Raw genomic sequence first — 24,774 nt, 5'->3', positions numbered from 1 at the left:
GGGGAGAGCTTGCAATGAGGTGAGAGCTTCCAAAGGTGAAGTCCGCGGGAGTATATTTTAAACTACTTAGGTAGGGGAGAGAAGTTTAACTCAAATCTACCAAAAAGAGTAAAAAAGAGTTCATGAGAACCATAAAGCAACGAGATCAATTACGGTATATATTGATCAATTTAAAGTGTACAGAGTACAAGCCGCAGGGCGAAACCCAAATCATTAATAAGAATTGATTTGTTTGTATTTCAATTTCAGGAGTTTGGCAATATGGAAGCAAGAAAGCTGAGGTGCTGGCAGCCGAGACAGAGATGTCAGTCGGATAAGCAAAAGGCTCCAGATGCCAATCCGAGTTTGGAGAACAGCGAGATTCCTGAAATTGGAAAGAGACTAAAAAACGAGATTTCGGAGATCGGAAAGAGACTAAAAAAACTGACTGAGCAAAGCATAATGCAAATTGCTAATGTTTTTCTTTCCCAAGGCGGTGCTTTTATAATGAAGAGTACCGTGCTGATGGTGATCCTAGGCTGCCATTTCATCCTAGGAGACTGAAGAGAGGACATTCTCATGAACAATAAGGGGTTAATGAGAACACAAGGCCCAAGCATGTTAATGTTTGGAGACAAAGGTACTGATCCTCTTCCACTTCCTTCTGATTGGCACGTGGGGTCCAAGCAGAGAAGGAGGAATAGATCACAAGTGCCAGGTGCAAACAAATTTCATGGCACAATGTTGGTGAAAGGTCTGAAGGGTCAGGTGTGCTGGAAGTTTGAATTGAACGGCAGTGTAAATCTGCTCTTGAATGTCACACTCCCAGAATCGATGCACCAATCCAAAGTTTTGTTAAAAGGTACATTGCTGTATAATGGGTGCATGCAAAAGGTGGAGTGTGTGATTCAGGGATACCTTGTCTTGGTTATCCAGAGTGAGATGGTTCCAGATTGGAGAGGAACGAGCAGTAAGCATCACTTCTCTTACAGGAGAGACGCAGGGGACAACATCACACTCTAAAACTACCAACAGAGAGTGTCTCTGAAACAACTATACACACGTAAAGGCTGGAAAGCCGAGAGTTTGTGGTTCTCGAAACAAGAAGTAAAAATCGAGATCCAGCCACAATTCCAGGTGACAAAAGTGGGGAAAGCAATCCCGAGGGAGGAAAAGCCAACACAGGGAACCCCATTCTCACTACACGGGTCACAACAGGGGACAATATTACACAGTCCATATGCAGCCACTTATCCTCATGCTAGTTGGGTAAGTGAAGAAGTACTCTTAATTGAAAGATTGCAGAGAGTACAGGCTTCCCGACCTCAGGTACACATTTTGCCTCAGGACATAAGGGGGGAAGAGGTCCAATCAGGACAGTTGGGGACATATTTTGTCAGGGAGATGCTAAAAGATCCTGTACAACTGAGATTGGACAAGGAGAGGTTTATCGATTTTTCTGGAGAGGGATCTTTTGCATGGAAGCTTCGAGATGTTTGGGTGAACAAAGGGAAAGGGTGCAACACTTCTTTAGGCACCGCCACTTCCTTAGTTCCCACCTCAACACATGTCTTACACCATGACCTGAGAGGTCAACATTTTTTGGTGCTAGACGGGGAGGCGATACAAGGAAAGTTGTCCTCATGCGGGCAATTCTCACAGAGGTACCTGTGTTTGCCGGGGCAAGTCAAATTCAGTGAAGACGCCTGCTGGCTCAATAACACAGAATGCGAGGCTACCATTCAAAAGATCCGCCCTGAAGCCAAAGCAATAGTTCCGGTGGCTGAAGGAAAGGTTTGTTTTTAAACATAATGTCTAATGACACATTCAAGGTACATTTTCATAATTGTCCTGCTCAGGTAGATTTTTCGAGGGGAGCTTATTGTATGAGCGGAGATCCCATATGGATCAAGTCATCCAAGTTTGATGACGTCATTCCTTAAATTGTTAAGAGAATTCTAAAGTTCAAAGCTTCAGGGGGAGTTCCCATCCTGAAAGATAACACGACATGGGACAAATGGGAACAGGTTTTGACCCAAGACGACCACACTTTGTTACAACGGTTAAACAAACAGAACACGAAGTTAGAGGTAAGGTTTCACCATGATCCAGGTGATCTTAACAAGTTAGAACACAAAAATAAGCAGGTGAGTTCCAGTCTGACCTGGTGGAAAAGGTTTCCGGCGATGTTCCAGGAACACTCGGACTGGGTCTCTGCAGTTCAAAATTTGTTCCTACACCCACTGGTCGTCGGGATGGGGATGACAACTTTGGGCATCATTATCCAGGTGAGGTTGTGTGTCAAATTACGCAAAACAAATTAACCTGGTCAAGAGATTGGTGCCTCATAAACAATCTCATGTACCAATATTTCCAAATTAAGGGACATACAGGGTTACGGGTATAGGTTTAGTAGTACCTGTGATGGAGCTGATTGTATAAAGGTGCTCTTTTAGAAGGCACCTGGCACTGCTCCGTCGTGTAGCAGACAAACGAGTTTCACTTTTCTGTGATCATGCAAGTTTGTGAGTAATACGCAAGTGACGCAAATGCTGAGAGTGTTGTATAGAGGGACTTAGAAGCAGTGGTCGAGTGGGGCGTGAACGCGGGTGGACGACGTTCACAAACCTTTTCTTCAACGTGAACGCCGTCCACCCTGTCCCCATTTCCTGGTTGGTGGCTGGGCTAGACTGCGCAGAACAGCCGCAGTGGTCATGTGACCGCTCGGCGCGCTGGGCACTTCTCTCCCGGCTTCTCCCCTCCTCTAGTAGGCGGAGCCGGAGCGGCAGCTGAGCTCGCGTGATCACAGGCGCTGCGGTCATGTGACAGCTTAGTCACATGACCGCTCGGCGCGCTGGGCTTTTCTTTCCCGGCTTCTCCCCTCCTCTAGTGGGTGGAGCTGGAGCCGGAGCGTAATGACGGCCGCTCGCGTGATGCGGCGTGACGTCTTTACCTCCCAGCCCAGCCCAGCCAGGCTAAGCCCAGCCCAGCCCAGCAGCCCCCAGCGCCATTTTAGCCACACAGGCAGAGCAGACAGACAGAGAGACAGTCTGCTGCTCCTGAGCTGAGCTCTAGTGCGACTGCGAGTGCGAAATCTGATCTGTGATCTCCATTCAGATTCTCCATTACCTACTAGGCTAGCTAGCCTGCCCTATTTGCTCCCTGAGACGAGTCACTCTGAGTCTGAGAGTGACCGTCACCCAGTCCACTCCAGAGAGTCTTCTTAGCCCACCCGGACTGACTGACTGCAGCACTGTCACAGACAGTGTGTGTGCACTGTGCACCACCTTGCTCTTGCAGGCCAGGCCTGCTAGTACAGACAGGACTCAGGAGACTTAATTTAACTCTGCCTGCCAGTGCCAGTCCAGCCAGATATAATACCATTACCACCCACCAGTCAGACCAGTGTCAGTGTAATATATTGCCTGATAATATTATTGACCTCCTGGTTTCTCCAGATATTTTTGTCTAAAAAGTGACCACCTGTGACCTGTCACCAGATATATTGTCTAAAAAAGTTACCTGATTTCTCCAGAAATATTGTCTAAAAAGTGACCAGCTGTCTCCAGATATATTGTAAAAAAAAGTGACCTAATTTCTCCACAAATATTGTCTAAAAAGTGACCTGCTGTCTCCACATATATTGTCTAAAAAGTGACCTGCTTTCTCCAGATATATTGTCTAAAAAGTGACCTAATTTCTCCAGAAATATTGTCCAAAAAGTGACCTGCTGTCTCCAGATATATTGTCTAAAAAGTGACCTGCTGTCTCCAGATATATTGTAAAATAAGTGACCTAATTTCTCCACAAATATTGTCTAAAAAATGACCTGCTGTCTCCAGATATATTGTCTAAAAAGTGACCTGCTGTCTCCAGATATATTGTCTAAAAAGTGACCTGCTGTCTCCAGATATATTGTAAAATAAGTGACCTAATTTCTCCAGAAATATTGTCTAAAACGTGACCTGCTGTCTCCAGATATATTGTCTAAAAAGTGACCTGCTGTCTCCAGATATATTGTCTAAAAAGTGACCTGCTTTCTCCAGATATATTGTAAAATAAGTGACCTAATTTCTCCACAAATATTGTCTAAAAAGTGACCTGCTGTCTCCAGATATATTGTCTAAAAAGTGACCTGCTGTCTCCAGATATATTGTAAAAAAAGTGACCTAATTTCTCCACAAATATTGTCTAAAAAGTGACCTGCTGTCTCCAGATATATTGTAGAATAAGTGACCTAATTTCTCCACAAATATTGTCTAAAAAGTGACCTGCTGTCTCCAGATATATTGTCTAAAAAGTGACCTGCTGTCTCCAGATATATTGTCTAAAAAGTGACCTGCTGTCTCCAGATATATTGTAAAATAAGTGACCTAATTTCTCCACAAATATTGTCTAAAAAGTGACCTGCTGTCTCCAGATATATTGTCTAAAAAGTGACCTGCTGTCTCCAGATATATTGTAAAAAAAGTGACCTAATTTCTACACAAATATTGTCTAAAAAGTGACCTGCTGTCTCCAGATATATTGTAAAAAAAAGTGACCTAATTTCTCCACAAATATTGTCTAAAAAGTGACCTGCTGTCTCCAGATATATTGTCTAAAAAGTGACCTGCTTTCTCCAGATATATTGTCTAAAAAGTGACCTAATTTCTCCACAAATATTGTCTAAAAAGTGACCTGCTGTCTCCAGATATATTGTCTAAAAAGTGACCTAATTTCTCCACAAATATTGTCTAAAAAGTGACCTGCTGTCTCCAGATATATTGTCTAAAAAGTGACCTGCTGTCTCCAGATATATTGTCTAAAAAGTGACCTGCTGTCTCCAGATATATTGTCTAAAAAGTGACCTGCTGTCTCCAGATATATTGTCTAAAAAGTGACCTGCTGTCTCCAGATATATTGTCTAAAAAGTGACCTGCTGTCTCCAGATATATTGTCTAAAAAGTGACCTGCTGTCTCCAGATATATTGTAAAAAAAGTGACCTAATTTCTCCACAAATATTGTCTAAAAAGTGACCTGCTGTCTCCAGATATATTGTAGAATAAGTGACCTAATTTCTCCACAAATATTGTCTAAAAAGTGACCTGCTGTCTCCAGATATATTGTCTAAAAAGTGACCTGCTGTCTCCAGATATATTGTAAAATAAGTGACCTAATTTCTCCACAAATATTGTCTAAAAAGTGACCTGCTGTCTCCAGATATATTGTCTAAAAAGTGACCTGCTGTCTCCAGATATATTGTCAAAAAAGTGACCTGCTGTCTCCAGATATATTGTCAAAAAAGTGACCTAATTTCTCCACAAATATTGTCTAAAAATTGAACAATGAACAAACGAAAGCAAAATATTACTGATTTTTTTTCTAAGATTTCTAAGAAATCCCACACTGAGTCTGCAAGTTGCTCATCACAGATTGAACCTCTGCTTCAGCAAGATGACCCAGTATCAGAAACTACACCAGTCAGTAATTTGGACGTAATTACCAGTGATGTGGCTGAAGATACAGCTGCTGATATCAGTGAGAGAATTATTCTACCAGAATGCTGGGACCACAATCACTGGCTAGTGGTTAAAATAAAGTACCCTTGGCTATTTGTAGAAAAGGGCCTTTTGGGATGCACTGTATGTCGTGAGGTTAAACACCTTGGAGTGTCTATTGCGAATGGTCTGTCTATTTCAAAAGAATGGAGCACTGGTATAATTTCTGCACATGGATTGAACAAAAAAGACATGCTGACATCACTGCGTAAGAAAATACATAGGCACAAGGTTTCCGAATCACACAGAAAGGCAATAGATATTCAAGCTGTATCTAAAAAGCAGATACTGCAATCCAATATTGAAGAACAGCAAAAGCATAAATTTGCAACCACCTCTAAAGTGTTTCGCATTGCCTACTATTGTGCAAAAAAAAATCGCCCTTACACAGACTTCCGTGATCTTGTTAGCTTGCAAGCTGCAAATGGTACAGATGTGGGACGTATTCTTCATAGCGAATATACCGGTGCGCAAATAATAGATTGCATTGCCAGTGAAATGAGGAAAAGGCTATGCCAGAAAATTGTTGAACAGGCTCCAAAACTGTCATTGTTTATTGATGAGTCTACTACAGTTTCTTCACAGTCAGTGTTAATTGTTTATATTCGTACCACTATTAATGAAAATAAGCCAGTCACTTTTTTCCTTGATTTGCTTCATTTGCCTAAAACTGATGCCCAGTCAATTGAAGCCACTCTTCTAACTTGTCTTGGTAAACATGGGTTCAATCATGAGTTTCTTAATGAAAACCTGATTGGGGTTTGTAGTGATGGTGCAAGCGTAATGCTTGGAAGAAAGTCAGGTGTTCTAGAACGACTCCGTGCAAAATATCCAATGATTGTGAAATGGCACTGCTTATGTCACAGGCTTGAATTGTGCATTGCAGATACAGTTGATGCTATTCCTGGACTTCACCATGTAACCTCTTTTTTTGAGAAGTTGTATAGTGTGTATCACCAGTCACCAAAAAACCTATCAGAGCTCTCTAAATGCGCAAAAGAATTAGAAATGCAAATTCTTAAAATTGGAAAGGTTTTTACAGTTCGGTGGGTTGCTTCCAGCCAAAGAGCTATACGGGCAGTTTGGGAGTCATAGCCTGCATTACACAGCCATTTCATACAAGCAAGCTCAAGTTCTGCTCATAACAGTAAGCAGAAATGTGTATTTAGTGGCCTTAACAAGGTCCTGACATCAGCAGAATATTTGGTAAACCTTGCAGGGGTTGCAGATGCTGTATATGAAATGGGAATCCTATCTGAAGCCCTACAACGTGATGACATCACACTGCCACGGGCCTACCAGCTCATCAATAGGTCAGTTCGTGCAATTGAAAAGTTGAAAGAGAAGCCTGGCAAACACCTGAAAGAAGCACTGGAATCTGTAGAGAAAGGGAATTTCAAAGGTGTTATCATCAATACAGAAAGCACCAAAGGCCAAGTAAAGATAAATCTCCCCCAATTTTACCAGTCTTTAGTGGATAATTTACGTTCCAGACTATATACCTCAACTGCAAGCAACAGACCTTTAAATTCATCACAGACCGATGATTTTGAAACTCTGGTCTCTGAACTTGACATACTGAATTGCCAACGCTGGCCAATGAATGTGGAAAGCCCTTGGACTGAAGGAGAAATAAAGCTGGAACAATTGTGTAAGAGATTCCGAATCCACTATGCATCCATTTGTGAAGGTTTCAGAGACTTCATTGATAATGGTGGTGAAGAGATTCCTGATAATCTAAAACCAATTATGACAGCAGTGAACAGCCTTCCAGTGACATCCGGTGATTGTGAGAGGGGATTCAGTACGATGAATTTAGTGATGACACCCATTAGGAATATGCTTGGCATTGAACGCTTGTCTTCGCTTTTATTTATTAGTCTCCTTGGTCCTCCTGCAGATGAATGGGATCCTTTACCCTATGTTAAAAAATGGCTGACCACACATCGCAATGCAGATGACTCTCAATCTAGAAAAGTTCAGCATGAAGCCATGGCCGCCGTTACTCTAGTTTATGGTCTGTTTTCTAAAGGACTGTGTTCACTGTTTATGAGCACTAATCGTTTCCCTGCATATTAAGTAACTTTGTTTTACAACGTGTTACTTTTTGGAGATCTTCCAATGTAAAATTAATGTTGCACTCATTTGTAATTAATTTATATATATATATATATATACACATACATTGGGATGCAAAAGTTTGGACAACCTTAGTCGTCATGATTTTCCTGCATAAATGTTGGATGTTACGATAAAAAATGTCAGTTAAATATATCATATAGGAGACGCACACAGTGATATTTGAGAAGTGCAATGAAGTTTATTGAATGTACAGAAAGTGTGCAATAATTGTTTAAACAAAAGTAGGCAGGTGCTGGTGCATACATTTGGCCACCACAAAAAAGAAATGTCTGACTGTTCTCACCACATAGCGCTACTATCTATACAAGATTTTTCTTGGTCTGCCACTTCGAGCTTTAACTTGAACTGAGCCTGTGGTCTTCTATTTCCTCAACATGTTCCTAACTGGAAAAGGACAGCTGAAATCTCTCAGACAGTTTTCTGTCTCCTTCCCTTAAACCATGACAGTAAACAATCTTTGTCTTCAAGTCATTTGTGAGTTTTTTTTAGACCCCCATGTTGCTACTCTTCAGTGAAAATTCAAAGAGGAGGGAAACTTATAATTGACCCCCTTAAATACTCTTTCTCATATTTGGATTTACCTGGGTATGTAGGCAGGGGTGACTGAGCTTACCAAGCCAATTTGAGTTCCAATAATACTTGTAAAGGTTTTGGAATGAGTAAAATGACATCAGTGTCCAAATTTATGCACCTGCCTAATTTAGTTTAAACAATTACTCCACGCTTTCTGTAAATCCAATAAACTTAATTTCACTTCTCAGATATCACGCTTTGTGTGTCTCCTAAAGTTTAAAGCTTTCAAGGTTTATATCTAACTGACATTTTTTATCGTATCTATCAACCAATGATTTGTACAATAAAATCCTGACAATTAACAAGGTTGGCCAAATTTTCGAATCCCACTGTATATATCCTTTTTTGGGGGGGTGGGGAGTATGGGGGGTGGCATCCGTGGCTGGGGTGAGCCCACTCACTACTTTTTCCAGGACTATGGCCCACCCATGACCACGCCCATGACCACGCCCACATTCTGCTGCATGGCCATGCCCATTTTTAGTGTCGGGGTAGAGTCCACCCACCTTTTTTCCCAGGACTAGACCCCTGCTTAGAAGTAGGGCCTCCCCAGAGAGCCTGGTTACAGGAAGACCAAGAGGTCTTGCCCTCTCTTCCAGGGATAACCGCCTAGAGCAGAGAAGTTGTGTGAGCACGAACATCGAAAAGTGAAACATAAAGAAAAGAAACCAGGTACTGTTGGGTTCAGAAGCAGGGATCTGCGGATCAAGCCATTTTAGGGGGGATTGTTATAATTTAAGTAGGCCTCAGTTATTTTGCCTGAGGTTTAGGTAAAAGGCTTTTTCGCAGAATATACCTTTAAAATAGAGTTCTTGTGATGCAGGCAGAAGCATCTCAGTGTCTGCTTGAAGCAGATGATACAAGCAGATACTGAGAACATGTTCCTGAAGGAAGGCCACAGGCCTACACTGCCCCAGACAAATGTACTACGAGAACAATCAACATAGGCCATATTTACAAAATACCACATTCCTGTATGTAAGCAAAAGGCATCATTAAATATTAATCGAGTAGGTGGGTATTATGACACCACGAGGGGTCTAAGCCAATAGTCGGGTCTGGGGGATGGCTAAGATGAGGTCACATTTAACTCTTTCCTAGTCGGTATTAAAGGGCCGGATGGGCTGACGGAGCTCACTCTGATTCATACTTTCATGCTCTCTATATGCTGACTGGACCACCTAATTATTTCCTTTCCTTATGTAATCTGATATAATGTATGCTGTACATAGGAAGTCTAGATGATGTAACATAGTATAGACATAAGAGGACCTGATTACCTTCAGCAGGAAGGTAATCACGAAGCTGTAACACAACGCAAGAATCTGCTTGGCTAAGATATGATGAACTGTATCTGTATATCTGTGTAGTAAATAAACTCCTTGTACTTTGAAGACGCCTGAGAACGGTCTATCTCCTATAATACGTGCTGTGTTGAGAGTCAAGTTATCTCACAGTCTGTGAGGTGCAACTCTAAGAAGTTGCTGGTGTCGAAAGCAAAAAGGTGATTTATAACAACTAGCTATACTGGCGGTGGGCAACTATATTAGCTATACTTACTGGGGGCAACTATACTAGCTATACTGGCGGGGGGCAACTATACTAGCTATACTTACTGGGGGCAACTATACTAGCTGGGGGCAACTATACTAGCTATACTGGCTGGGGGCAACTATACTAGCTTTACTGGCTGGGGGCAACTATACTAGCTTTACTGGCTGGGGGCAACTATACTAGCTATACTGGCTGGGGGCCACTATACTAGCTATACTGGGGGCCACTATGCTAGCTATACTGGGGACCATTATACTGGCTATACTGGGGCCCACTATACTAGCTATACTGGGGACCACTATACTACCTATACTGGGGACCACTATACTAGCTGTACTGGGGACTACTATACTACCTACACTGGCTCCTGGTGCTACCTAAACTAGGGGGCACCTCTCACTACCTAAACTATCTAGGCCAGCCAGCCCAACATCACCACCAGCCAACCAGCCCAGAATCACTGGCAAAAAGGCCACAGCATCACCACCAGTCAGGCCAGCATTTACTTCAACCAGCCAGGCACAGCCCAGCATCACCGCCAGCCAGCCCAGCCACAGCATCACCGCCAGCCAGCCCAGCCACAGCATCACCGCCAGTGAGGCCACAGCATCACCGCCAGTCAGGCCACAGCATCACCACCCACAGCATCACCGCCAGCCAGGCCACAGCATCACCGCCATCCAGGCCACAGCATCACTGCCAGGCCTTTCAGTCCACACATCATCCCCAATCCAGCCAAAAACAGTATTGCCAGCCAGGCACAGCAGCCAATAGAGGAGAATTCAGAAGCCAGGTGAGAGGTGTCTACCATATTAAGGGGGCATTCTGCCCATTTATGTCAAATGCTGTCTATTTATGTGCCTCATGACTGCTGAATTTGTCTTGTTGGGGGCCTTATAGTTACTGAATTTGTCTTGTTGGTGGCCTCATGATTGCTGAAATTGTCTTATTGGTGGCCTCATGATTGCTGAAATTGTCTTATTGGTGGCCTCATGATTGCTGAATTTGTCTTGTTGGGGGCCTCATGATTGCTGAACTTGTCTTGTTGGGGGCCTCATGATTGCTGAATTTGTCTTGTTGGTGGCCTCATGATTTGTTGGGTGCCTAAAGATTTCTAAATTTGTCTTGTTGGGGCCTCATGATTGCTGAATTTGACTTGTTGGGGGCCTTATGATTGCTGAATTTGTCTTGTTGGGGGCCTCATGATTGCTAACTGTGAGACTATGTGAAAAGCTGAATCATAATCATATTGTAACGATTGGTGTCAGCACGCAGAGAGAATCTGATTATTGGCGATCTGCAGTATCACCAAGAATGCAGATATATACCTAATTATTGATGATCTGCAGAATTACCGATAATACAGATATATTGCTAACCTCTGGACACCTCAGCAAAAGAAACACAATAAAGACAGTAGTATATCACAGAAGTGTGGAAATATCCACCACACGGCAATTCCTCAGAGGTGTGGTTACCTCTGAATGAGAACCCCGTGAGTGAGATCCTCTAACCAGGCAGAGTGAGGAATCTCGACCCCTAGCAGTAATCGTCTGCTTGGGGCAGGCGTCTCGGAGAGGCAAGCCTCAGAGATAACCCTCCAGTGGGAGACGTTCGACTGAAGGGAGAAAGGTCAGACAGGCAAGGGTTCAGCAACAGAGATGGCGGCAGTGGCACAGGAGCGAAAGGCAGAAGAGTAATCAGTAATCAGGCAGAGGTCGGCAACAAGAATCAGATAGGCAGAAGTACAATAGCGTAGAGAGAGAGAGTAGTCAAGGATAGCCGGAGTCAAACACAGATAATATCAAATACAATCCTAACTAAGGTGTGAAATCCTTAGTATCAACACCAGGGCACTGAACTAAGGTCTGAGCGCTAACACAGAAGTGTTTTCACGACAGCAGACAAGGAGCAACTGAAGGAAGGCTCCTTTTATGCTGGGAGCGCATCTGCAGCACCACCCAGCCGCCCAGCCAATCCCCAGGGCTCCTGCGATCAGCTGACTGGAGAGTCAGCTGACCCTCCTGCGTAAGAGGTAAATATCCTGCCTCTTTGCACGCGCGCGCGTGACCCTCTGCCTCTGTGCACCAGAGAGGCCAGGGTCCGCGCACGAACGCACACTAAATACCGCCGGCTGCACCCCCAGACCCGCCGCCATGTCGCCAGCCGCGGCGGCGGTGTCCCCACCAACCCGTGCCAGCAGTTCCGTGTGTGAAGCGAAACTCGCTGGCAGTGAAGCGGAGACCGCCGCCATGTTGCCCCACGCGGCGGCGTCTCCGTGGGTCCTTACACATATGAGACAATAGCCTTAAACCTACTTTCTTTAGCTTTTTAAAACAGAAAATTAAAACTGGGGGAGGGGGTTTCTAAAACAATACATTTTTCAGGAGTAGAATGGATGAGTTGTTTATCTTCACAGTTTATTTTCAACTTGGATTTTCCATAATGTTCACATATGAGTTAAAATACTTGTATTTAGTTTAAATTGCTGTTGGCGCTTTGCGAAAGATAAGTGACTTTTGGGTTGCAGTTTGGGCACTCGGCCTCCAAAAGGTTCGCCACTACTGTCCTAATCTAATGTCCCACCATTGCTCAAGTTCATGTGTGGGGGGGGGGGGGCTCCCCTAGGCCCCGCTCAGGGACTTTTGGGGGGCATGAGGGGTCGCAGCATAAGAGGAGAGCGTGGCCGCAGATTGGTGGGGAGGGGGGACGTTCCCCCCCCTCCCTCACCTTGGGCTCTCCTCTCAGCGCGGCCCCTCCTGCAATCATTAGTGGTAGCGGGCAGCAGCAGCGGCGGCAGGGAGGTCACATACCTCCTTGTCCCGGAGGTTTCCCATCAGTAAGTGCTTCATGTCACTTCCTGTGTAAACAGGAAGTGACATGAAGCTCTTACACATCGGAGACCTCCGGGGCGAATGAGGTATGTGACCTGCCTGCCGCCGCTGCTGCTGCCCGCTGCCACCAATCCCACCCTCCCCACCGATCTGCGGCCACGCTCTCTTCTTATGTTGCGACCCCTCCTGCCCCCCAAAAGTCCCTGAGCGGGCCCTATGGAGGGGGGGCTCGGATTTTTTTTTGCAGGGGGGCCCAGGGATTTCTAGTTACCCCCCTGACCGCAACCCAAAAGTCACTTATCTATCTATCGCAAAGTGGCAACAGCAATTTAAACTAAATACAAATGTTTTAACTCATACATGAACATTATGGAAAATCCAAGTTGAAAATAAACTGTGATAATAAACAATTTCATACATCCTATTATTTTCTGTTTTAAAAAGCTAAAACAGTTGGTTTAATGCTATTGTCTCATATGATGATGATTCAGCTTTTCCCATAGTCTCACGGATAGCAATCATGTGACCCCCAACAAGACAAATTCAGCAATCATGAGGCCCCCATCAAGACACATTCAGCAATCATGATGCCCCCAACAAGACACATTCAGCAATCATGAGGCCCCCAACAAATCATGAAGCCCCCAACAAGACAAATTCAGCGATCATGAGGCCCATAACAAGACAAATTCAGCAGTCATGAGGCACATAAATAGACATCATTTCACATAAATAGGCAGAATGCCCCCTTAATATTGTAGACACCTCTCACCTGGCTACTCAATTCTCCTCTACTGGCTGCTGTGCCTGGCTGGCCTGGCAATACTGTTTTTGTCTGGATTGGGAATGATGTGTGAGCTGAAAGGCCTTGCGGTGATGCTGTGGCCGGGCTGGCTGGCGGTGATGCTGTGGCTGGATTGGCTGGGGGTGATGCTGTGACCTGGCTGGCGGTGATGCTGGGCTGTGCTTGGCTGGTTGAAGTAAATGCTGGCCTGACTGGTGGTGATGCTGTGGCCTTTTTGACAGTGATTCTGGGCTGGTTGGCTGGTGGTGATGCTGTGCTGGCTGGCCTGGATAGTTTAGGTAGTGACAGGTGCCCCCTAGTTTAGGTAGCGCCAGGAGCCCCCCAGTTTAGGTAGCACCAGGAGCCCCCCCAGTTTAGGTAGCGCCAAGTACCCCCCAGGTTAGGAAGTGACAGGTGCCCCCCAGGTTAGGAAGTGACAGGGATCCCCAGTTAGGTAGTGACAGGGACCCCAAGTCCAGTTAGGTAGTGACAGAGACCCCCAGGTTAGGAAGTGACAGGGACCCCCCGTTTAGGTAGTGACAGGGACCCCGAGTTAGGAAGTGACAGGGACCGCCCATTTAGGTAGTGACAGGTGCCCCCCAGGTTAGGTAGTGACAGGGACCCCCAGGTTAGGTAGTGACCAGGACCCCCAGGTTAGGTAGCGACAGGGACCCCCAGGTTAGGTGGCGACAGGCGCCCCCAGGTTAGGTAGCGACAGGCGCCCCCAGGTTAGGTAGTGACAGGGACCCCCAGGTTAGGAAGTGACAGGCACCCCCAGGTTAGGAAGTGACAGGGACTCCCCGTTTAGGTAGTGACATGGACCTCCAGGTTAGGAAAGGACAGGGACCCCCAGTTTAAGTAGTGACAGGCGTCCCCCAGGTTAGGAAGTTACAGGGACCCCCCAGGTTAGTTAGTGACCGGGACCCCCAGGTTAGGTAGTGACCGGGAACCCCAGGTTAGGTAGCGACAGGGACACCCAGGTTAGGTAGCGACAGGCGCCCCCAGGTTAGGCAGTGACAGGCGACCCCAGGTTAGGTAGTATCAAAACGGCATAGCAATGACAGACGCTGTTTCGGGACTCAGCCCTTTCTCAAACTGCAATAGCCTAAATATACACCCGTGCACAAATCTTTAAATACACCCACCCCCAATAAAAACACCAATCGGTGTCCTTCTGGGTGGAGCCTATGTGGCGGACCTGATGGAGAACAGTTAACTTAATATGCAAACTAGCAGAAGTTTCATCAAAGTATTTACCTGTCAGCCATGGAAAAATTCAGCAAGCGTGCGCTAACAGGCTGCCGCACAGAGGAGGAACACTATAGTGTGACGCCAAGCAACTTCCGACCCATGCGCCGCTTGAACCAATCAGCGGCCGCATGGATATAGGAAGTCCGCAGGCATCCGTGGAGCGCATCCTTTTGCGTTCCACTAGTTCCCAAAACATCCGGCTCGCCGGAAGTTACATACACGCGTCTTACTGGGTCAATGGTAGCCAGGCAATGAGCCTGATTGGTTCAAGCGGCGCATGAGGCAGAAGTTACTTGGCGTCACACTATAGTGTTCCTCCTCCGTGCGGCTTCCTGTTAGCGCTTGCTGAATTTTTCCATGGCTGACAGGTAAATACTTTGATTAGACTTCTGCTAGTTTGCATATTAAGTTAACTGTTCTCCATCAGGTCCGCCACATAGGCTCCACCCAGCAGGACACCGATTGGTGTTTTTATTGGGGGTGGGTGAGTGCAGTTTGAGAAAGGGCTGAGTCCCGAAACAGCGTCTGTCATTGCTATGCCGTTTTAATACAATAAAAGTGCTTTGATACCATTGATGAGAGCGGTGCCGGTCCTACTTGCTTTTGGGATTGCTGCAGGTCTGTCTGGACACTGAGACCTTGACCAGGGCACACTCGAAGATAGCTACTATTTGTGGGGCTCCTTCTGTACATTGTTTGATGGCCAAGTTAGGTAGTGACAGGGACCCCCAGGTTAGGAAGTGACAGGCGCCCCCAGGTTAGGAAGTGACAGGGACTCCCCGTTTAGATAGTGACATGGACCTCCAGGTTAGGAAGTGACAGGGACCCCCAGTTTAAGTAGTGACAGGCGTCCCCCAGGTTAGGAAGTGACAGGGACCCCCCAGGTTAGGTAGTGACAGGGACCCCCAGGTTAGGAAGTGACAGGTGCCCCCCAGGTTAGGTAGTGACAGGGACCCCCATTTAGGTAGTGACAGGGACCCCCAGGTTAGGAAGTGACAGGTGCCCCCCAGGTTAGGTAGTGAAAGGGACCCCCATTTAGGAAGTGACAGGTGCCCCCCAGGTTAGGAAGTGACAGGCGCCCCCCAGGTTAGGAAGTAACAGGGACCCCCCAGGTTAGGTAGTGACAGGCGCCCCCCTCACCTTGCAGCATCAGACTTCAATCAGCAGGCGACCTGACCAGTTACAACGGCTGCACGGACGCACCACGTTCTATATGCGGAAGTGATGTCACTTCCGCATATCAGTGCAGTGTGCTAGGTCCTAGCGCCCGCGCTATTGGTCGGCGCCTAATCGAGGTCTGACGCTAGGACGGGAGCGGCGGCTGGGCGGGGGGGGGGGGACTGGGGTTTACAGCGGGAGTCCAGGGCAGGGCAGATGACCCAATTAGTGTTGGGCGAACAGTGTTCGCCACTGTTCGGGTTCTGCAGAACATCACCCTGTTCGGGTGATGTTCGAGTTCGACCAAACACCTGATGGTGTTCGGTCAAACCGTTCGGCCATATGGCCGAACTAAGAGCGCATGGCCGAACGTTCCCCGAACGTTCGGCTAGCGCTGTGATTGGCCGAACGGTGCACGTGGTTCGGACCCGAACACGCTCTGATTGGCCGAACGGGTCACGTGGGGTTCGGGTAAATAAATACCCGATCCACGTCATTTTTCCGCCATTTGTCTGTGGGTTTAGTTTTGGGTAGGCAGGCAGGGTAGTTCTCTGTCCAGCCAGGCTAGCCAGGGTCCCCCCAGTCATTGTGTTGCTGCTGGGAACAGTAGTACACCGCTCACCCACACTATATAGCATTGTGTTTACTGCCACTCTGTGTACACCGCTCACCCACCACTGTATAGCATTGTGTTTACTGCCACTCTGTGTCTCTGCTGGGAACAGTAGTACACCGCTCACCCGCCACTGTATAGCATTGTGCTCTGTGTCGCTGCTGGGAACAGTAGTACACCGCTCACCCACCACTGTATAGCATTGTGCTCTGTGTCGCTGCTGGGAACAGTAGTACACCGCTCACCCACCACTGTATAGCATTGTGCTCTGTGTCGCTGCTGGGAATAGTAGTACACCGCTCACCCACCACTGTATAGCATTGTGCTCTGTGTCGCTGCTGGGAATAGTAGTACACCGCTCACCCACCACTGTATAGCATTGTGCTCTGTGTCGCTGCTGGGAATAGTAGTACACCGCTCACCCACCACTGTATAGCATTGTGCTCTGTGTCGCTGCTGGGAACAGTAGTACACCGCTCACCCACACTATATAGCATTGTGTTTACTGCCACTCTGTGTACACCGCTCACCCACCACTGTATAGCATTGTGTTTACTGCCACTCTGTGTCTCTGCTGGGAACAGTAGTACACCGCTCATCCGCCACTGTATAGCATTGTGCTCTGTGTCGCTGCTGGGAATAGTAGTACACCGCTCACCCACCACTGTATAGCATTGTGCTCTGTGTCGCTGCTGGGAACAGTAGTACACCGCTCACCCACCACTGTATAGCATTGTGCTCTGTGTCGCTGCTGGGAATAGTAGTACACCGCTCACCCACCACTGTATAGCATTGTGCTCTGTGTCGCTGCTGGGAATAGTAGTACACCGCTCACCCACCACTGTATAGCATTGTGCTCTGTGTCGCTGTTGGGAATAGTAGTACACCGCTCACCCACCACTGTATAGCATTGTGCTTTGTGTCGCTGCTGGGAACAGTAGGACACCGCTCACCCACCACTGTATAGCATTGTGCTCTGTGTCGCTGCTGGGAATAGTAGTACACCGCTCACCCACCACTGTATAGCATTGTGCTCTGTGTCACTGCTGGGAATAGTAGTACACCGCTCACCCACCACTGTATGGCATTGTGCTCTGTGTCGCTGCTGGGAACAATAGTACACCGCTCACCCACCACTGTATAGCATTGTGCTTTGTGTCGCTGCTGGGAATAGTAGTACACCGCTCACCCACCACTGTATAGCATTGTGCTCTGTGTCGCTGCTGGGAATAGTAGTACACCGCTCACCCACCACTGTATAGCATTGTGCTCTGTGTCGCTGCTGGGAATAGTAGTACACCGCTCACCCACCACTGTATAGCATTGTGCTCTGTGTCGCTGCTGGGAATAGTAGAACACCGCTCACCCACCACTGTATAGCATTGTGCTCTGTGTCGCTGCTGGGAACAGTAGTACACCGCTCACCCACCACTGTATAGCATTGTGCTCTGTGTCGCTGCTGGGAATAGTAGTACACCGCTCACCCACCACTGTATAGCATTGTGCTCTGTGTCGCTGCTGGGAATAGTAGTACACCGCTCACCCACCACTATATAGCATTTCTGTACTGCCACTGTACTGCTGCCAGTCAGCGTGTACTTTAAGGATAAGTGAAATGAAGAAGAAATCCTGTGAAAGAGGGAGGGGCAAGGGAAGAGGTGTTTCCCCTGACGGTTCAAGTACAGGCCACAGTGGAGCACCGAAGAAAACCCACTCAATACCGCCCATGTTGTCCAGGAAATCAACCCTCACAAATCCAAAAGGACAGGACCAGATAATTAATTGGATGACCTCTCAAGCGTCCAGCAGTGGGTTAAGCAGCACCAGCACATCACGCACGAGGTCCGAGGCCTCAGCCAGTTACAAGGAGCCAGTGGGCACAAAGCTGACACAACGGCAGCGACACCACGCACACAACTGCCAAATAACCAGTCCGAAGAATTTCCTCAGGACACAATGGGGTATTCGCAGGAGCTATTCCCAGCCCAACAAACTTCCACCTTTCAAAGGTCAATGGAACAGCCAGAAATGTTGTGACCGGATTCACAACCATTTACTGTGGGAAATGCACCGCGCACTGAAATGCAAGGCGAGTCCGAGGACTTTGAAACCCAAATCCCAGAGCAAGTTGGGCAGGAGGGGTTTCAATTGCAGGAGGTCGGCCGAGAAGATCTGGAAGACGACGTTGGAGTGAGCTGCGCAGAGGTTGTTCTGGGGAGCTCTACTCCACGGCGGCGGCCCACAATCACATATGACGAGTTTGAGGAGATGGAAGAGGAGGGTTTGGACAATGTGGACACAGACCCAGATTTTGTTTGTGAAGGAGAACATCGCCGTCGTAGCAGCACAGATGAGTCTGTTGAAGAACCCACTGCTGCACGAGTTCGCCTTGTGCCACAAGGTAGGCGGCGCGAAATTTCAGGCACCACAAGCGTGGAAGTTCAAGTGAGACGCAAAAGAGGCGCAAACAGAAATTGCCAGCAAGGCAGGTGCTCCAAAGTCTGGCCTTTCTTTGAAGACTGCAGTGAGGATGGTACCATGGTGATTTGCAAGGTGTGCAAGACCCGCCTGAGCAGGGGGAAAAATATTAATAACCTCTCCACCACCAGCATGACCCGCCACATGGTATCCAAACATCCCACTCTGTGGGCAAACGCGGCAGGACAGGGTACCAGCAACACTGCCTCCCTTGGGGTCACCAGACTCACCACCAGACCCTCCTCAGCAGCAGCAGTAGCCCAGCCATTGCCAGGGCCGTATCTCTTAAGAGGCACCCGTGGGCCGGTGCCATGGGCGGCCCCTCGAGGGGTTGCGCCCACCTATTAGCTATGTATTTTTATTATTATTTTTTTTTTCTTGTAAAAATGTTATCATGGGGAAAAAAAAAGTTGATTTCAGAGGGGGGGGGGGGGGGGGGGGGGGGTCTGCGGCAGAGAGCACAACCACATGGAGGGGAACTCGCTCCCCCCCCCCTACTTCAGTACTGGGATGGCCCAGCGCGTCATCCCCTAGCCGCATGTGGCTTTTTAGTGAGCCGGACTTCCCATCACTTCAGCTAGGTACGAGTCTCTGCCAGAGAGTCTCTAGCAGGCTGCTCCTGTGACTCATGAGTCGACTCATGAGTCAAATATTGCTGCCCTAGAATCTAGGCCAGCAATCTTTGATTCATGAGTCGATTCATGGGAGCAGCCAGAGCGAGTAGTAGCTGGAGCCTGACCATCTACCTGTAAATCACCACTGCATATAAGCCAGAGAGAGCACCAGAAGAACATATAGGATAGTTACTGCACAGCTGACTGAGTACGGAGAGAGCAGAAGGGTGAGCACGGAGAGGAAGTTTGAATGAATGTTTATCAACAGTGCTGATGACTCACTCATTCAGCTCCTCTGCTGCTGCAGCATATCTCAGAGTGCCCGGGAAGATCTTCAGTGCTGGTGTTTGCTCTCCCTACATAACTGCATGATAACATTCAACTAGTGATTCAAACTCTCCTCCCCCAGACCCCACCATGAGCAAGGTACTCTCAGTGTGTAATCAGTATTTTTTCATATAACTTTCTCCATGATGTGACTCAGGTGATGCTTCTATTTCTACTTGGCTGGCTTGTGTGTGTTTCTCACCTAACGTTCACATAGCTGTTTCGGTTTCCATGTTTGCCTCTGCCAGTTTACTTGCATGTCTCACCCTTCTCTCTGTGTGCTATTCTATGTGTTATTCAGGGTATTGTCAGTGTGTTACGTCAGTCAGGCCTTCCATGTGTCTGTCTGTGTCTCTGTCTGTCTGTCTGTCTATCTAGTCAGGCCTTCCATGTGGCTCTGTGTATCCTGTCAGGCCTTCCATGTGTCTCTCTGTCTGTCTATCTACCTATCTAGTCAGCAGTGGCGTAGCTAAGGAGCAGTGGGCCCCGAAGCAAGTTTTACAATGGGGCCCCCCCAAGCACTCTATACATACCAATTGATACGGCGCACCAAAACCTGCCAATGGCAACTACAGTGTCACAGGTGCAAGAAAAGGATGGGAAACAGTTTGTTAAGGATTACCACTATTCAAAGTATCTATAGAAGTGATTATTATGAGCACAGGACCAATAGAGAGCTAATACTGTAGTTGAGGGAGGGCCTTTCGGGGCCCCTCTGGCCCAAGGGCCCGATGCGGTCGCTACCTCTGCAACCCCTATTGCTACGCCCCTGCTAGTCAGGCCTTCCATGTGTCTGTCTGTGTCTCGGTCTGTTTGTCTAGCTGTCTGTCTATCTATCTAGTCAGGCCTTCCATGTGTCTGTCTGTCTGTCTGTCTGTCTGTCTGTCTGTCTGTCTGTCTGTCTGTCTGTCTGTCTGTCTGTCTGTCTGTCTGTCTGTCTATCTATCTATCTATCTATCTATCTATCTATCTATCTATCTATCTATCTATCTATCTATCAAGTCAGGCCTTCCACTTGGCTGTCTGCCTCTCCTGTCATGCCTTCCATGTGGCCCATTTCCACTAATTCCGAATATGCAGTTTCCCTGCATGCAAGCGTGATGGGGAAATACTGCCTATTCAGACAATAGCATGCTGTCTGAATTGCATGCCGGTGCGATTCTGCACAGCATGGGGTAGTTTTCCCCAGCACCTATCCAAATCTCTATAGCTGTGCATGGCATGGGTATAGCAATTTGGCTATGGCTTCGCAACAGGGCAGGTACCGTGTCCATTTCCAAACCTTTTTATGTTGGCCGCACTCTGCCAGATGGCTACTGGATGCAACCAAGTGCCAGATCTTTCAATCTAAATGGAGAGGGATCTATTAGGGTCGGTTTCCACTAGGAGCTGTTCTGCTGCGGAGCCACAGCCTGAATTGCTAGGTTGTTCCATGCAAGGCTATAGTGATTTGGCTGCATGCTGCAAAAATCTGAAGATATAGAGATAAGCAGCGTTTCCCTGCCCCTCTCGTATGTGGGGAAACACTGCAGATTATGCCTGGTTTTGGGCTCAGTGGAAATAGGCCCTCACTGTCGCACAACAGATTTTTAATAGATTTCACATTGAAATCTATGGAATTGCTGCCACGGGTATCATGCAGGGCTGACTGGCAGGCTCCCCAGGTCTCAACCCATCTTGTGCTCCCCCTGGGGCCCTGCAGTGTGCACCTGTCCACTGGTACACTCCCTCCTGTGTCCTATCTCTGTCCCCACTGGCTACCTGTGACCCCTATGTATTAACACAGTCACAAAATGTACAGGTGCTGGCAGGGATGGAGACAGGACACAGGAGGAGCTTGCCGGCGGACAAGTGAAATGCTGCCTCTCTGTGTCTGTCTGTCATGTAGCTGTCTGTTTCTGTGCCACTTAAAGCAAACCTGTGAGGAGAAAATGTTTGTTAGCTACTTACCTGGATACTCCAGAGGCTTTTGAGATCGTTCACAAACTCACTTCTGCTGGCTGGTACCCTCTTTACCTTTTGTGGCTACGTTCCCATTAGTGTATGAGCGCGACCATACTACGCAAGTTCAATTTCGGTCTGTCCATACCCAGTAGCACGAATCTGCTCATACACACAGGAAAAAGCCATGCATGCGTACCTTCGTACTACTGGGCATGTATGGACCATACTCAGATCTGCGCTGATTAGATGTCCCCATACATGAAAGGCAACATGGCCACAAAAGCAAGGCTGTATGGCTACTTTCTATTTCAGCAAGCGCTGGGTAATAACATTTAGATTTAGAGAGCATTAAAATGTCCATTTTTAACTTCCTGTAAACCTCCCTTATCAACGCGACCTGACTTGCAACAGGAGCAGGGGGGCCCAAAGTTATCACTTTGCTTAGGGCCCAGTTTGGTCTTTATCCGTCTCTGGAGTAGCCTGCTAGAGACCCTGGCAGAGACTCGTCTCTGCCCTAGATCAGCTCAGCTTCGTCTCTGAAGGCTCAATTTGCGGCGGGGACAGGGCGCCCCGAACGGGAGCAGGGTCAGAGGGGGGGATGACTTCTTCTTGGTTCTTCTTGGGCCCCCCCCTCCTGTCACCATGCCCCTCCATAGGTCCACGCTGCAGCATTAACATCTAACGGAGCTCAGAGCCAGGGAAAGTGAGTGAGAAGCTGTTTATAATGCAGCGGCAGCGCTATGGAGGATCAGGGTGACAGGAGGGGGAACCCCGATGTCCGTCACAGCAGCAGCCCCCCCTTGGAGATACAGATACCTTCCCTCCCACCCACCCCACAGTAGCAGCAGCAGCCCCCCCCTGGAGATACCTTCCCTCCCACCCACCCCACAGTAGCAGCAGCAGCCCCCCTTGGAGATATTCTCCCACCACCCCACAGCAGCAGCCCCCCTGGAGATACTGTCCCTCCCACCCACCCCACAGCAGCAGCAGCCCCCCACCCTTGGAGATATTCTCCCAGCACCCCACAGCAGCAGCCCCCCCTTGGAGATATTCTCCCACCACCCCACAGCAGCAGCCCCCCTTTGGAGATACCCACCCCATAGCAGCCAATTGCAGATTTTATGGTGAAATGATGCCCCATGATGATTATTTGGCACCTATGAGGGGGGCCCCATCCAAATTTTCGCAAGGGGGCACAGTGATTTCTAGTTACGCCCCTGACTACTACCTAAACTGGGGATACCTATAGACCTGGCTATCTATACTGGGGACACCTATAGTATGTCTATATTGGGGACACCTATAGACCTGGCTACTTTATACTGTACTTATACTAATTATTTATATAGTGCCAACATATTATGCAGCGCTGTACAGAGTATGTATTATTTTGTTACTAACTGTCCCACAGAGGGGCTCACAATCTAATCCCTACCATAGTCATAAGTGTATGTATGTATCGTAGTCTAGGGCCAATTTGTAGGGGAAGGCCAATGAACTTATCTGTATCATGTTATTGGAATGTGGGAGGAAACCAGAGTGTCTGAAGGAAGCCCACATAGACACAGGGAGAACATAAAAACTCCTTGCAGATGTTGACCTGGCTGGATTGGAACCGGGAACCCAGCGCTGCAAGGCGAGAGCGCTAACCACTACGCCGCCATGCTGCCATACTACTGTACTGTATTGTACTGCCATCTTCAGCAGTACTTCAGAGTACGTAGTCATGTCACTGACTATCCTCTGAGGAGCTTACAATCTAATCCTGCCATAGTCTAATGTCCTACCATATTCTTATGTATTTATATAGCACTGGCATCTTCTGCAGCACTTTGCAGAGAACATAGTCATGTTACTGACTTTTCTCAGGGGAGCTCACAATCTTAATACCTACCACTATTTTGTGCGAGAGAGCACTGGCTAATGTGTGTTTTTTGGGGGGAACATTTCCTACTTGCTTTTTTAGGGTCACTTTACTCATACCCAGGGAGAAAACATGGCCCCACCGACTTTGGGCTGCACTCTTACTAGGAAATTTTAATTGGTCACACCCACTGTATATTATGGACACGCCTACTGCATTCTGTGACCACGCCCATTTTTCGCTGCGGCGCGCTCTCAATGTCCTCCTGGAGGGGGGGGGGGGGGGGGCGGGGGGCGCAATAGGTTTGGGGTGCCTAGGGGAGCCCAAACCCTAAATACAGCCCTGGCCATTGCGTGGTTCACAACAACATTCACAAACATCAGACGACGCTGACACTGTCACTTTCCGGAATAGTGCTCTTGAGGTCTCCCAGTCTTCATCAAACACAACAACCAACAGCCCTTCAGTGTGCAGCCCTACGGTTCAGTTGTCTGTCTCGGAGATTTTTGAGCGCAAGAGGAAATTGCCAGCAAATGACCCCCGGGCCGTGGCACTAACAGCCAGCATAGCCAAGCTTCTGGCCTGCGAAATGCTGCCATATCGAGTGGTGGAGACAAACAGCTTCAAGGGCATGATGTCAGTGGCCATCCCACGTTATGTGTTTCCCAGCCGCTACCACTTTGCGCACTCTGCAGTGCCTGAGTTGCATGAGCACGTGGTCAGCAAAATAACCCGAAGCTTGAAGAATGTCGTTGCCTGCAAGGTTCACCTCACCACTGACACCTGGACGAGTGTGTTCGGCCAGGGTCGATACATCTCCCTTACCGCGCACTGGGTGAACCTTGTGGAGCCTGGCAGCGATTCCTCACCTGCTACGGCGCGGGTGTTGCCCACGCCGCAAACAGCTGCACCGCCGTCCCTCCCACTGGATAACAACAGCAGCACCTACCTCTCTGACTCCTTCTCCTCCAACGCATCTCAAAGCTGTACCTCATCCGGAAACGCTAACCCAGCAGCAGTAGGATCGTGGAAGCAGTGCAGCACAGCTGTTGGCATGCGTCAGCAAGCGTTGCTGAAGCTGATTTGCTTTGGGGATAAGCAGCACACAGGGGAGGAAA

General features: G+C 47.9%; 1 protein-coding gene and 1 long non-coding RNA gene across 2 annotated transcripts in view; one reads left to right on the top strand and one right to left on the bottom strand.

Moving 5' to 3' along the window:
* Positions 1-24,774, bottom strand: part of LOC137533993 (peroxisomal N(1)-acetyl-spermine/spermidine oxidase-like) — a 180,371-nt gene that overhangs the window by 127,538 nt on the left and 28,059 nt on the right. The gene's annotated exons all lie outside the window — the stretch shown is intronic.
* The window catches only part of LOC137533994 (uncharacterized), a 116,972-nt gene continuing 111,865 nt past the window's right edge, over positions 19,668-24,774 (top strand). The window contains exon 1 of the long non-coding RNA XR_011024268.1: positions 19,668-19,947. This is a non-coding gene — a long non-coding RNA (uncharacterized lncRNA). The remainder of the gene's footprint in view (positions 19,948-24,774) is intronic.

Source organism: Hyperolius riggenbachi, chromosome 10 (genome assembly GCF_040937935.1).
Source record: "Hyperolius riggenbachi isolate aHypRig1 chromosome 10, aHypRig1.pri, whole genome shotgun sequence".
Taxonomy (NCBI): Eukaryota; Metazoa; Chordata; class Amphibia; order Anura; family Hyperoliidae; genus Hyperolius; species Hyperolius riggenbachi.
Note: the sequence above shows the minus strand (reverse complement) of the source record. Positions and strands in the feature narration are given on the sequence as shown.